Source organism: Hypanus sabinus, chromosome 3, assembly GCF_030144855.1.
Source record: "Hypanus sabinus isolate sHypSab1 chromosome 3, sHypSab1.hap1, whole genome shotgun sequence".
NCBI lineage: Eukaryota > Metazoa > Chordata > Chondrichthyes > Myliobatiformes > Dasyatidae > Hypanus > Hypanus sabinus.
The window spans coordinates 115,022,378-115,037,330 of record NC_082708.1 but is presented as its reverse complement, the minus strand read 5'-3'; the positions used below and the strand labels follow the sequence as shown (position 1 = coordinate 115,037,330).

Below are 14,953 nucleotides of genomic sequence, written 5' to 3'. Positions count from 1 at the left end.
TTAATAATTTGATGAAGATTTAAGAAATAAACCTTGATGTTCACTTTATTCTGTTAAAAAAAAAGCTTTGAACAAATCACGAATTCCATATTCTTTCCCTCAAGAGTATTCAAATGTTGTCTTCTTCAATTTTCAAGTATTGTAACCAGCTTATTAACAACATATATAGTTTTCCTGAAGGCTAGGGATAAATAGTGACAGCATGGATTAACACAATTTTTCATTCTTCACCTACACCTCCCTTCAACCAGATGCTTCATTTACTTTAAAATCAGAGTAATTTGGAATGGTCTGAGTTCTGTTCTGTTTTAGTGTAATAGTTTAACGCCAGTAATATAGAAATTTCCATCAAAATTCAAACCTTTGATATGTTTTATTCACCTGGACAATCATAGTTCCTTTCTGCCTATCATTTTCTCTGCCATTGATTAATCCTGTCTCTGAGCATAGTAGAGAGAGAAAAAAAACACTCAGTTACATCATATGACAGGAGCATAAATGACTGTAGGATGTGGAGAAGGTGTGCTGGACTGTTAGGTGATGCATCGTTTTACAGTTCTCAGGCTCAGCTAGTTGTTGCTTACTTGAGGAGCCTCAGCAGATTTTTCAAGCAAATCCTAACTATGCGGAGAGCCAAGACTTCCGAACGTAATAATGCCGAAATGCGTCAATAGCACTTCAGTGCTGGGTAAGTACTTGTCAGGCTCGATACACTTTACACACGTGAAGTTATAAACGATTTTTTTTTTGGCTGTTAGGGACCTTATTGCTAAAGATATTGCTTGCTTTCTTGTTGGAACAGAACACTGCAGTTTTTTTTCCCTTCGAAACCAAATGATTGATTCAGATCATTTCTACAATAGGTGCATAAATAGACTTAGATTTCCATTCTATAATCTTTTGAAACGGTTCAGAAAACCATGCCCCGAAATATAATATACGCGGGCGCATATGAGATGCGGTTAGAAGACCGATCTGACCCCGATTTCTACCGAGATTTCTATTTCTATAGGGAGTGGTTGCTTTTGATTAATCTGTTTGCTGATGTGCGTTTGTGTGTAGTTGCGGGCTGTCGGGAGGGTTCGTAATTACTTTCAGTGTCTTGGACGCAATTATTGCCTTGATAACAGACCTAATTTTTCGGAAGTGGATTTAAGAATACGATGCATGCAATTTATAACTTCATTTTAAGATTATATGATTACTTTCACAACAAGCATCTTAAAGGTGACTGTTATAATTTACACCATCCAGTGCAATAACCTAATCTTGGAGTTGAGGGTGTTTGAACATACTGCTATTAAATGTCTCACTGAATAGCCAATCAAGGTACGTTTACAATCGTTCTGCTTGTTAAGGAGCTAATGATGTATTTAATGACCTGGAGTCTGTGAGATTTATTAAAGATACTCTGGAATTGCTCTGTTTCTGAAAGTTTAATTTTGGTTGAATGGAGGCTAATTTTAATCTTGCCGAGGGTGTGAAATGGGTTGTATTAAATTGGTTATGCTTTGCCTAAATTTGTAAGATTTCAGCTATTCGGAGAGCATTTTACCGATATGGTTATCTAGAGGTCGTTCTCTGAGCTTGATATGTCTGCGTGATAAGTATTGTGGTTGTTTGGTTCCTCCCTTCTGAAAGCAGAGGCCACATTCAGGAGCTGACACTTTTAAAGTGGAAGTTTTTAAACACTGCAGTATACTATGCATTGAGTTGTCTCTTATGACTGGTCTGAAATAATTGGATACATATTCATGCATTATTTAAAAATGTTAATTACTTTATCAATAATATAACTAGAATAAAATTAGAAGTTTTAATAAAAATGTTATTGAATGAATAATGTTTTGCATCAAATCCTCATGATCATGTGTAGCAATGTGGAGTGGTCTCATGGAAAGTGGGGCAGGGATGCAGTTATGGACAAATTTGTCACTTGCAACCTAATATTTTAAGTTTTGGTCTTCATGGCCTTTCACTGTTCTCTGCCACAGTTTTAGTACAACAGCATTTATAGAAAGAACTTATTATTGTAAACTGTAAAACTTAATCAATCACTTCAACAGAATTTCACAGGGAACTTGGAGTCTTAAATGCTGAATATGTTAGTTTTATTGGGACTGGAGTCATTTTGAGTGCTGGCCCTTTTTTGGGTAAAGGAAATTGCCCAGGCATCACTGGCAACCTACAGACAGGGTGGTGTAAACATTTCAACAACTGTCTTCATGGAGCTGTAACCTTGAGAATGGAGTTGCATCTTGAGGGTCATGGTAAGATAAGTGAAATCATTCTGGGGTAGATCAGAGAAGGACCAGACAGCTCTCAAATTCAATTTTTGGTGGGGGGTGGGGGGGGGGGCAGTCAGCCAGCAGCAATCTATTTGAGAATAACTGGTTAGTTTATACGGTGCCTGGTATTAACGGGCAGAGCTTGCACATGTTCACATCCATTGATACCATGTCAAAGGACCATATGTGCCTTAGCACCCTACTTTAGCATTATAGAGGAGGTTCTGCCTGAAACAGTAAGTATTATGAGGTAAAATAAGTGTATGGAAACTTCAGTAAGAATGGTAGAGGCTTACCAGGGCAGGGAGTGGGGTTGGAAACAATATACCATTATTTCCTGCCTGGTATCATCCTCTTTCCACCAGGGGGAGCCATGAACATCAACTCTATAATCTATGTAGTACTACAACTATACAATTGAAGAGCTTACTATTTCAGGTTCCACGGGCTAATACATAAACAGTGGCTCGTATAGAACATTGACAGCATGTGCTTGGAACTACAATGCTTGAAAGCTTTACAGGGTTTGGCAAGCATCTGATCATAATAAGAACAACATGACTGCTGTGCATTGTTTGAAGTTCAAAGTAAATTGATTGTCAAAGTGCCTATACATCATCATATACAACCTTGAGATTCATTTTCTTACAGATGTACACAGTAAATCCAAGAAACACGATAGAATCAATGCAAGACCATACCCAACAGGACAGACAGACAACCCATATGCAATTGTGCAAGCATAAAAGAAATAATAATAATAATAAATAAATATTGAGAACATGAGATCTCGCGGATTGGAGTACAATGCCAGTACTACCAGACTCAAAAACAGTTACTTTCCCTAAGGCTGGTCAACATCTCCACATAGTAACTCCATCACTACTTTATCATTTCCTGTCGGTCAACTTATGTAGAGTCACTTTATGCATATCCAATTAGCTATCTTATGTATTTATATTTATTGCCATTTTTTATTCCTATTGTGCTCTTTATTTTTTTTGTGCTGCATCAGGTCTGGAGTAAAAATTATTTCATTCTCCATTACAGCCTGTAAATGGAAGTCATACCAACCGTTCAGAATATTATATTGTGAAATTACAACATTTTTAAATGTTTCTATCCTTTAAAATTACCAGAAGAGCTTCCCTGTTTGAAGTTGAAGACGAAAAGTGTTGTGCTAATCATGGGCCAGTGTGCAGAGTTACCACAGGAATTGATTTCCTTGCAATAGCCATTTGCAGCTGATAACTTTTTTTAAATTCTGCATTTGAATTACTTTGTCCAGAGTCCTCATGACATCAGCATTTTAAATATCACCTAGCTTGGTATTTTTCATCTTTTGTTAATAATATGCCGGTATGGTGCATGCAGCCAGACATGTTAATTTACTAGTATATTTATACAATTTTGCAGTAGCTCTTACAAAAACAGAGTTAATATTTGAGATCAAATACTCGCCTTGACAAAGATTCTTCAAACTGAAATATTTTGTTTTTCTTTCCATGGATGCTGCTTGACCTGCTGACTTTTTCCTCTCACTTTCTGATTTTGTTTTAGATTTTCTGCATCATTAATTTCCAAAGGAGGGGGTGTAGGTTGGGGGTTATTGCTGGTCAAACCTCCTTTCCACTGTCTTGACAGCATTAAGCTCCAAGTTGTTACGAGCATGCCATGTTGCAAGACAGTTTACCTTAATTTGATAGCAGGTCACATCCTTATTAGAAACGAGCTCAACGACATCTGTGAAATGTAGGATTTTAGTGGACTTGTCTGTGGAGGTAGTCACCTTTTATAAGGTGAGAACAGGAGGGGTGAGAAAGCACAGCCCTGGGGAGAGCCTGTGCTTATAGACATTGGATCGGACATGTAGAAACCTTTCCTTACTTACTGCTTGCTTCCTTCCTGTCATAATCCACTGACTGATGCTGTAGGGTACAGCTAACTGGGTTATATTTGGTATTTCACCAAAGCCTCTTGCAAATTTGATTGGTTGCATCACTATCTGGTATGGAGGCTCCGATGCACAGGATCACAAGAGGCTAAAAGGGGTTGTGGACTCAGCCAATTCCATCATAAGCTCAATGCTCACCACCACTGAGGACATATTCAACAGGCAGTGCCTCAGGAAGCCAGAATCCAGCATTAAAAATCCTCATTGTCTAGGACATTCCTCTTCTTACCACAGTCACAAAGGAGATACAGGAGCTTGAAGACACACACTCGATGGTTCAGGAACAGCTTCATCCCTTCTGTTATTAGATCTATGAAAAATCCATGGATGCTACCTCATTATTTTAATGCATTATTCACAGTATTTTATAATTAATAGTAATTTTGTCTTTGCACTGTACTACTGCTGCAAATCAACAGATTTCACCATGTAAGAGAGTGATAAAACTATCTGATCCTTAAATGTGCTACCTTATTCCTGTCTATCTTAAGATCTTTTATTAAATTCTTCAGGGTTAGTAACATCTTCTTGTCTTTTATTACAGCTCCCCTTTGTAGTAAATAAATAGCCAAATTTGTTGTTGTCCACAAATTTTGAAATTGTATTTGAACTCCCTGACTCTGAATTCCTGAGTCTGAATGTATCCCATCTTTTAAACATGGCTTTTTTTTTCATTCTGATCCCTTGAATCCAGATGTTCAGATCTTAGTTGTGAATCTACCAGGCAATACCATTCTCAAAAGCTCTATGAAAATCAAAATTTATAATTCCTCTTATTTTTGTTTGACCTTTCAGGGTATATTTTACTACCTCAAATAATTCAGTTGCATTGGTCTCTGTCTATGCCATGCTGCCTCAGCAAAGCAGCCAACATATTCAAAGATCCCATCCACCATGAAAATTCTCCTTCTCCCCTGCCGGACTCATGTAGCTTAATTTCCTTCTGCTTGTTTGTATTTTTATATAATTACCGATCAGTATTTTTTTAGTGTTTGCAGTTGTAGGTATCACATTATTTGGATATGGACTATCTCAATGGTTAACTGTTATCTGTAAAAAAAATTCAGTGGAATTAACAATCTGATATAAGAAGACCAGACCATGTTAGAAACATAGAAAACCTACAGCACAATGCAGGCCCTTCAGCCCACAATGCTGTGCCGAACATGTACCTACTTTAGAAATTACATGGGGTTACCCATAGCCCTCTATTTTCCTAAGCTCCATGTACCTATCCTGGAGTCTTTTAAAAGATCCTACATACCCGCCTCCGCCACTGTTGCCGGCAGCCTATTCCATGCACTCACCACTCTCTGTGTTTAAAAACTTACCCCTGACATCTCCTCTGTACCTACCTCCAAGCACCTTAAATCTGTGCCCCCTCGGGTTAGCCATTTCAGCTCTGGGGAAAAGCCTGTGACACGATCAGTGTCTTTCATCATCTTATACAGCTCTATCAGGTCACCTCTCATCCTCTGTCGCTTCAAGGAGAATAGGCCGAGTTCACTCTACCTATTCTTGTAAGGCATACTCCCCAATCTAGGCAACATCCTTGTAAATCTCCTCTGCACCCTTTCTATGGTTTCCACATCCTGAAAGTTGTTCAGAGAGAAACATCAAACCTACCCACCTACCCTCCCTCACACAAAAAGGGGATCCCAATCATCAACTCCCAAACCCCATCCCCTGTACAGAATGGAACAAGAACTTGGACTCCAAACCCCCCTCCCACTCAAAATAACTAACAGAATGCAATAAGAACATCAAACCCCAAACCCCTTCCCTCTTACAACAAAATGAAAAGGAATGGGCGGAAAACACAGAATATAAAAACCACAAGTCTGAGAAAGTCCAGTCCATAAAAGCAATAGTCTAATCGATAACACAGAAACATGGTAACATCATCCATCAAAAGAAAATGACACCACTCATGTTGGATGGTCTCTTTGTCCCTTGCTCTGCTGTTGCTCCTCACTCTCTTCCTTTCCTTGCTTCTTCTTTGATCTTGTAATGCTTATTGAATGATTGTAAGCAACAAGTTTTTGAGGTTCTTGACTTCTGAAGAAGCTCTGATCAAAAGCATCAGGATCCAACACTTCTCTCATAGCACGTAGCACTAAGCTGAAGGACAGCTTCCATCAGGTTGTAAGACTATTAAATGGCTCCTTAGTACGATAATATGGAATCTCAACCTCACAATCCACCTCCTTATGATCCTGCGCACTGTTGTTTGCCTGCACTGTACTTTCTCTGCAGCTGTTAAACTTTATTCTGCATTCTGTTGTTCTACCCCAATGTACTGTGTAATGATCTGATTTGTATGACAGTGTGCAAATTAAACTGTTGGAAAAGAGAGAGAGAGAGATACCGCTTCTACCTCTTCCAACGATTCTGAGTGAGGCACAGAGAGATCTGTATTTACTGACAATTACCTTTTTTTGTTCAAACTAACAAATACGTGAATTCATACACTAAATACCTTGTGCGCACACCCGCTAAGTATCCCTGACTCTCCTGGATAGTCAAAGAATAGCAAAGATATTACCCGGGTGGAGGAATTTACGCTGGCCAGGTGCTCCTTGTTCCTCGTGGTCCCGATTCACTCTCCACATGCTTCATGCAGGGTTCTTCTCACTTGTGTCTGCAATGGTTATTCTTTGAAATTACCGCCACCAGCACCCACAAAGCATCCACTTTTATATCCATTTCTTATCAATTCAAATGTCGTATTCCCATGTCATTGGCCACAGGTCATGTGCCTGGCCTTTAACACCTGGTCATTGGCTCTGGTCCAAGCTAGCATCTTTCTATTGTCCTCTTCCCATCAAGGGACAGTTGCTGACTCATTGCTGTTTGTTCTCAGTCAGCAATGAGCTCAAATCACCTCAGGCATTCACAATCCTGCATGTTATAGCCAACCAAAGAACACATCACAAATAACTCCTTATTTGGAAATGTCCTCCAGTCCAGCAGATTACCTGAAGAGTCTTTGTGTCTTCTTTAAAACACTAATCAAGCCCAGCATGTCAAGCTCACAAAATGGAGAATCGAGTGTCTTCACAAAATGGCAGCCTCCATCCCCCAAGCACACAGCAAGAACAAAGACTGCTTCCACTGTCCTTGATTCATTTGAATTCACTGCTTTGAAGATTGTCATTCTTTCTGGCCTACAAAACTTTTCATTGTATCTAACGGCATGCAACATAATAAAGCAATTCCAATTGTACCTTGTTTTATCATTTGTTAGTCATAGATTTGAGTAAGGATTGCATAATTCTACCAAAAACATAAAAACTGAATGATCAATAATTGCTTTGCATTGAGTTATTTTCATTTTAAGATGTAGCATTCGATCATCTTCATAAACTTTTCTCTAAGATTTTGCTTAAGTTTCGGCTATAATATCTCCACTGTCACGTCCCTGAATTCTTTAAACCTCTGAAGTTAGCTGTCGGTTCTGCCTTCTAATGTGAAAAGCGGCAGTATTATGGACATACAACTGTGACTTGATATAACTTGTTTAGGAATCTGCTTGACATCTGCAACATGCAGAGCCTGGATTATTGTTTTCATGTACAATGGCTTCCTAAATCTTTTCCATGAGTTTCATTGTACTGAATGGTTTTTATTTAAAATACTCATCTTCTTATTCCCTCTTCTATAACTAAACTTAAAAATAAGTGTCAATGCTCAGCTCCTTGGTGAATGAAAGGCTGAGTGAGTTGGCCTGAAATTTCCTTTGCAGGCTTTTTAAGACACTGAATTACAATTTACCCAGATAATCTATGATTGATTTTTGTGAACGTTGATTCAAATAAGGGTGAATCTTGGGTTGTTGCACATGTCAGAGAATTCTCACTGTGGTGGATTTGCCTCCCAATGGAGAAGTCGAGTCACTTTTACTAAACTAATGGGACACAAATCACTTTTGCAGATTGCATTTGAGCTATTTGAGTACTGGCTCAATTACATTGCTGCATCACTGCACAAGATTGAAATAACTTGTAAAATTGGTCAGCTCGATCATGGATACCAGCCTCCATGGTATCCAAGGCATCTTCAAGGAGCAGAGCCATAGGAAGGCAGTATCTATCATTAAGGATCTCTACCACCCAGACATGCCCTCTTCACACTGTCACCATTGGAAAAGAGGCACAGAAAACTGAAAGCACACACTCAGTGATTCAGGAACAGCTTCATTCCCTCTGTCATCCTGTTTCTAAATGGACATTGAACCTATGAACACTACCTCACTAGTTTTTTACTTCTGTTTTTTGCACTACTTATTTTAACTGAACTATTTGATGTGTATATACTTACTGTAACTCTATTTTTCCTCATTTATTTATCATGTGTTTCATTGTTCAGCTGCTGTAAAGCTAACAGATTTCATGACAAATGACGGTGGGATATTAAACATTCTGATTCTGAAGGCATTACTACAGAAATAGTTCCTGCTCACACTCGTTCTTTTGGGACATTGACAAAACTCTTGGTGTTCATTAAATGTATTTTTATTCCCATTAATTTACTAGGCATTGCAGTGAAGTAATTAAATACAATTAGACTTCTCGTCTTTTAAAATCAATTTCTATGATTTAAAATTGTTTTTCTTAGTAGCTGGTAAATCGTCCTGTGCCAAGGTAGAGTGGAAAAACTTGTATACCATTCTTATGGATTAATTCATTACTGCAATGCATTGTGGTAGTACATAATAGATCAATAACCAAATGCAGAATAAAGTGTTCATGTACAACAGAAGTGCATTATACATAGATAGTAAGGTCAGATAGATTGTGAGATTAAAAGTCCATCTTACAATTTAGTATTTTTGTAGAAGTGAGGCTGAAGCTGTCCTTCAGCTTGGTGGAATGTGCTTTCTAACTTCAGTGTCTTCCGCCCATTGGGAGGGGTAAAGTTGAGAACATTAGGGGTTGTTGCAAACTTAGATTATGCTGGCTGCGTTACCAAGAGGGTGACAAGTGTAGGGGGAATCCGTGGGGGGAGGCTGGTTTCCGTGATGGTAGATGCGTGGGTATGGTGGTTTCCATGGAAAACTTGGATGAGTTAGAGCAGAGTCTGGACACAGCGTCTTGAGTGTATAGGGAGAAGAACAGGGGGCTAACGATGCAACCCTGTGGAGCAGCAGTGTTTAGAATAGTCATGACAGAGAGGTTGCTGGTCATCCTTATGGATTGTGGTCTGTTGGTAAGGAAGTCAAGGATCCAATGCAAATGGAAGTGTTGAGTTTCAGGTTCAGGAGTCTAGTAGTTGGAGTTTGATTAATATGGTGAATTTTAACATGCTTATTTTATTCTGATGTTCCTATCTTCAGCTCTTTTGGTTAAACTTCTTGATTCACAATAGATTTGCATTCAGTGATGTGCAAATAAGATTGTGGGAATTTTGGGGAGGAGAGCAACATTTTTAATATTTGGTACAGTTTAAATTGGAATAAGACTAAATGTCAAGGGAGCAGAATTAAGCCACTTGACCCATCGAAGCTGCTCTGCCATTTTATCATTGTTGATCCATTTCGCTCTCAACACCATTCCCCTGCCTTCTCCCTGGCTAATCAAGAGCCTGTCAATCTTTGCCTTAAATGCATCCAATGACCTGGCCTCCATGGATGTTTGTGGCAATGAATTCGACAGATTCACTACCCTCTGTACTAAAGAAATTCCTTCACATGTACACTTAAATGGAAGCCCTCTATTCTGAGGTTGTGCCCTGTAGTCTTAAACTCTCCTACATCAAGTCTATTGAGGCCTTTTAATACTCGATTGGTTTCAATGTGATTTAGTTTATCTTTTTCCCCCCTCGTTCTTCTAAATTCCAGTGAGTACAGGCAAAGAGCCACCAATCAGTCCTCATTTGATAACCCTTTCATTCCCATAATCATTCTTGAGAACCTCTTCTGAACCCTCTCCAATGTCAGCACATCCTTTCTAAGATAAGAGGCTCAAAACTGTTCACAGTACTCCAAGCGTGGTCTCACCAGTGCCTTATAAAGCCTCAGCATTACATTCTAGCTCTCTATTCTCAACCTCTCCAAACCTCTCCAAACATTACATTAACCTTCCTCATCACTGATACAGCCTGAAAGTTTACCTTAAGGGAACCCTGCGTGTGGACTCCCTTTGCATCTTGGATTTTCTCATTTCCTCCCTGTTTAGAAAGTGGAATAAAAGCATAGACTTTCTACCAAAGTGCTTGACCATCTACTTCCTGAACACTATTCCATCTGCTACTTCTTTGCCCATTCTCTTAATCTGTCGAAGTTCTTCTGCAGCCTCCTTGCTTCCTCAACTATACCTGCCCCTCCACCTGTCATAGTATCATCTGCAAACTTGGCCACAAAACTATCATGTCCATCATCCAAATCACTGACATACAAAGTAAAAAGTAGCAGTCCCACCACAGACCCCTGTGGAACACCACTAGTCCACTAGTCACTGCCAGACAATCAGAAAATGCACCATTTGTTCCCACTCTTTGTCTCCTGCCAATCCGGCACTGCTCTATCCATGCTAGAATCTTTCCTGTAATACCATGGGTTCTTAACTTGTTAAACAGCCTCATGTGTGGCACCTTTTGAGAATCCAAGTACACAGCATCCACCAATTCTCCTTTGTTTATCCTACTTGTTATATCTTCAAAGGATTCCAACATATTTGTCAGGCAAGACTTTCCCTTAAAGAAAACATGATGATTTTGGTCTATTTTATCATGTGCCTCTAAGTACCCCAAGAACACATCTTTAACAATCGACTCCAACACCTTTCCAACCACTGAGGTCATGTTAACTTGCCTACAGTCCCTTAGTTATGTCTTTCAGAGCCCTATGACTTATCTACCTTCATACCTTTCAGTTTTCCAAGCACCTCATTCCTTGTACCAGCAACTGTACTCACTTCAGCCTCCTGACATTCTTGAACCTTCAGCATACTTCTAGTGTCTTTAACAGTGAAGATTTATGCAAGATACCTATTCACTTCCTCTGCCATTTCCTTGTCCCCCATTACTACCACTCCAGCATCATTTCCCAGCCATCCTCTATGTTCTCTCAGCTCTCTTTTATTCCTCGTGTATCTGGAAAAGCTGTTTGATATCTCCTATGATATTATTGTCTAGCTTACTTTCATATTTCATCTTTTTCCCCCTTATGGCTTTTTTTAGTTGCCTTCTGTTCATTTTTAAAAGTTTCTTAAACCTCTAACTTCCCACTAATTTTTACTCTATTTTATGTCCTCTCTTTTGCTTTTATGTTGGCTTTGATGTCCCTTGTCAGTCATAGTTTCTTCATCCTGTCTTTAGAATATTTATTCTGATTTTGAATGTATCTAATCCACGCCTTCCAAATTGCTCCTAGGAACTCCAGTCATTGCTGCTAGTGTCCCCTTCCAAACAACTTTGCCCATTTCCTATCTCATGCCTCTGTAATTCCCTTTACTCCACTGTAATACAGAAACATCTCCCTTCTCCCTCTCAAGTTGCAGGGTGAATTTTATCACATTATGATCAGTGCTTCTTAAGTGTTCCTTTACCTTAACCTCCCTAGACAAATCCAGTTCATGACACAACACCCAACCTAGAACAGCTGATCCCCTGGTGGGCTCAACCACAAGCTGCTCTAAAAAGCCAACTTGTTGGCATTCTACAAATTCTCTCTCGGGATCCAGCACCAACTTGATTTCACAATAAACCTGCAAATTGAAATTCCCCATGACCGTCATAACATTGCCCTTTTGACATGCCTTTTCTAACTCCCTTTGTAATTTGTACCCCATATCCTGGCTACTGTTTGGAGGCCTGTAAATAACTCCCATCAGGGTCTTTTTACCCTTGTAGTTTCTTAACTCTACTTCCAAAGATTCTAGATCTTCCAAACCTATGTCACCTCTTTCTAAGGATTTGATTTAATTTTTCACCAACGGAACCACCCCACCCCTTTCCCTTACCTGCCTGTCCCTTTGATATGATATGTATCCTTGGATGTTAAGCTCCCAGCTATAATCTTCTTTTGGCCACGACTTGGTGAATCCAGTAACATCAACACCTGCCAATCTCTAACTGTGCTACAAGATCATCTACCTTATTCTGTATACTGCATGCATTCAGATATAACATCTTCAGTCTTGTATTCATTTCCCTTTCTGATTTTTTTTTCCACTTTTAACTGCAACCCATCCCACTGACTGCAATTTTGCCCTATCATTTGCCTTTCCTTCCTGATAGTCTCACTACACACTGCCCTCTGCTTGTAAGCCAACTGCCCTATCCTCAGTCCTATCACCCTGGTTCACATCCACTTGCCAAATTAGCTCTCCCAGTAGCTCTAGCAAACCTGCAGTTGTTCAAAGCAGAAGCCCTGGCCAGTTACATGAATTGGCTACCATAAGAAAATGTATGTCTCTGTTGACCATTAATAGTGTACAATAAATAATTATATTAAATAGTTTTGTATTTAATATTTGATGTACAATTTAAAAACTCCCATTCCTCACTCAAATCCCCTCTCACTGTATATTTCCATATTGGGACCAATTATTTGAAGAATGGTGACTTTGTAGTTATAATTGTGGAATATTAGCATTTTGAAATGAACTTCTATACACAGAAGTCTTATTTAATTTGATAGCTAATCACATGAGCATAATATCTTTACCATTCAGTAACCATTTCAGAATTCTCGCCTTCATGTCCACTGGTGATTAACAACCTCCTCAGTATTCCCTTACTCTGGAGTGATTCCGTGTCATTATGCGAAGTATGAATGCGTGCAATGTAAGCTTGCATGCATCAGTTGCGATGCAGATCTAATTTGGAATTCAATTCAGCCAAAACTCAGCGTGCTTGCCCTTGGATCTAAACGTGCTCCTTTAATCAGTTATTTATAGCTTCAGTTTCTATCGTAAGCAGATAAGTTGATTAATCTACGTACTTCATGTATTAGTGTAGCCCTAATAATCAATGTGAACCATTTATAACTAAAAGTCGGCATATCTACTGTCTTGCGACATCTTTCTGTATATTGTGCATATCTCATTGCTTGCATCAATTTAACCATGAAATTATACAAGTGTGCTTAGTGAGATTATAATGCTATCTGTGACTAAGTTATGAGTGCTAGAATGTTCTGGGGAATAAGTGAATTTAAAGCCACTGCACATGCAGGTGCCCACACATCCAGCCTGCACCTCTGTACCGTTGACTGCTCTTCTTTCTTCATTGTAGCAAGGTGCTACAAGCACTACTTGTGCTTTTTTTCCTGTAAATTGCATGCTGAGGTGGGGAACCCTGGCTGCTGCCTGTGAGGAGTTTGTACGTTCTCCACCTGACAGTGGGTTTCCTTCAGACCCTCCAGTTTCCTCCCACAGTCGAAAGAATTATCAGTTGGTCATTGTGAATTGTCCTGTGATTAGGCTCCGATTAATTTGGGGAATTGCTGGGTAGCACAGCTCTAAGGGCCGAAGGGCCTGTTCTGTGTTGTATGTCAATAAATAAATAAATTCTAGATTGCTCTCTCCTAACTCACATCTTTGCGGAATATACTCTGACATATTGTGTGCAGGGAGTTTTTGATGTTTTCCTAAATATGCCTAAAATGTAAGTATCTATGTACAAATTGTGAAAGTGATGTCAGTTGAAGAAAGCTTAGATGAGAGAAGAAATAGAAGGCAACAAGATCTGGCTATTTTCATTACATTTTGGAAGACTAACTAGCAATGCTTTTTAGATATGCAGTATTTCCAGATTAATGATTATGAAACTGTAACATTTTTGAAAGTGGCATTTTTGTGAAAGCAAGAAGAGCAGGTTTTACATCAGTTGATGCTTTTAACTCAAGCTATTAATATATGGGCTGTTCTATGCAAGATAAAAAGTGTTGCCCAGCCTAATTGCATCTTCCATGTATGATTCTGCAGAATATACTATAGATCTTCAAATACCATTTACTGTACTTTATCCAAATCTCAAAATGCATTGCCTCTCACTCCCCTGGATTCAAATTTCAAAGTAAATTTATTATATAAGTACAGATATGCCACCATACACAATCCTGCAAGTAATGATCTTGCAGGCATTCACAGTAAGTACAAAGAAACAAAAAAAACCAATCACAATAATAATAAATAAATAATACTTATCGAGAACATGAGATGAAGATTCCATGGAAGTGAGCCATAGGTTGTGGGAATAGTTCAGGTTTGGGGTGATTGACATTGAGTGAAGTTATCCACTAGTTCAAGAGGTTGATGGTTGAGGGGTAATAACTGTTACTGAACTTGGTGGTGTGGGCCTAAGGCTCCTGTACCTATTTCCTGATGGCAGCAGTGAGAAGAGAGTATGGCCTGGATGGTGGGGTTCTTGATGATGGGTGCTGCTGTCCTGCATGTAATCGTGCTCCTTGTTGGGGAGGGTTTTACCTGTGAGGAATTGGGCTGCATCCACTACTTTTTGTAGGCTTCTCTGCTCAGGAACATTGGTGTTTCCATACCAGGCCGTGGTGCAACCTGTCAATATACTCTCCACGGCACATCGATAGAAGTTTGTCAAAGTTTTAGATGACATGCTGAATCTTCGCATAGGTGCCGCTGTGCTTTCTTTGTAATGACGTTTATGTGCTGGATCCAGGATCGATCCTCTGAAATGGTAATGTAGGTTTCACAAACAAACCTAAATGAGGTGCCTTATGTTTAATGAAGTC

General features: G+C 39.2%; 1 protein-coding gene across 2 annotated transcripts in view; it reads left to right on the top strand.

The window, feature by feature from the left end:
• Positions 1-502: 502 nt before the first annotated feature.
• Positions 503-14,953, top strand: part of LOC132391588 (E3 ubiquitin-protein ligase MARCHF8-like) — a 534,862-nt gene continuing 520,411 nt past the window's right edge. For both annotated transcript variants that reach the window (XM_059964968.1, XM_059964969.1), the window contains exon 1: positions 503-688. The gene's annotated coding sequence lies outside the window, so the exon portion shown is untranslated. The remainder of the gene's footprint in view (positions 689-14,953) is intronic.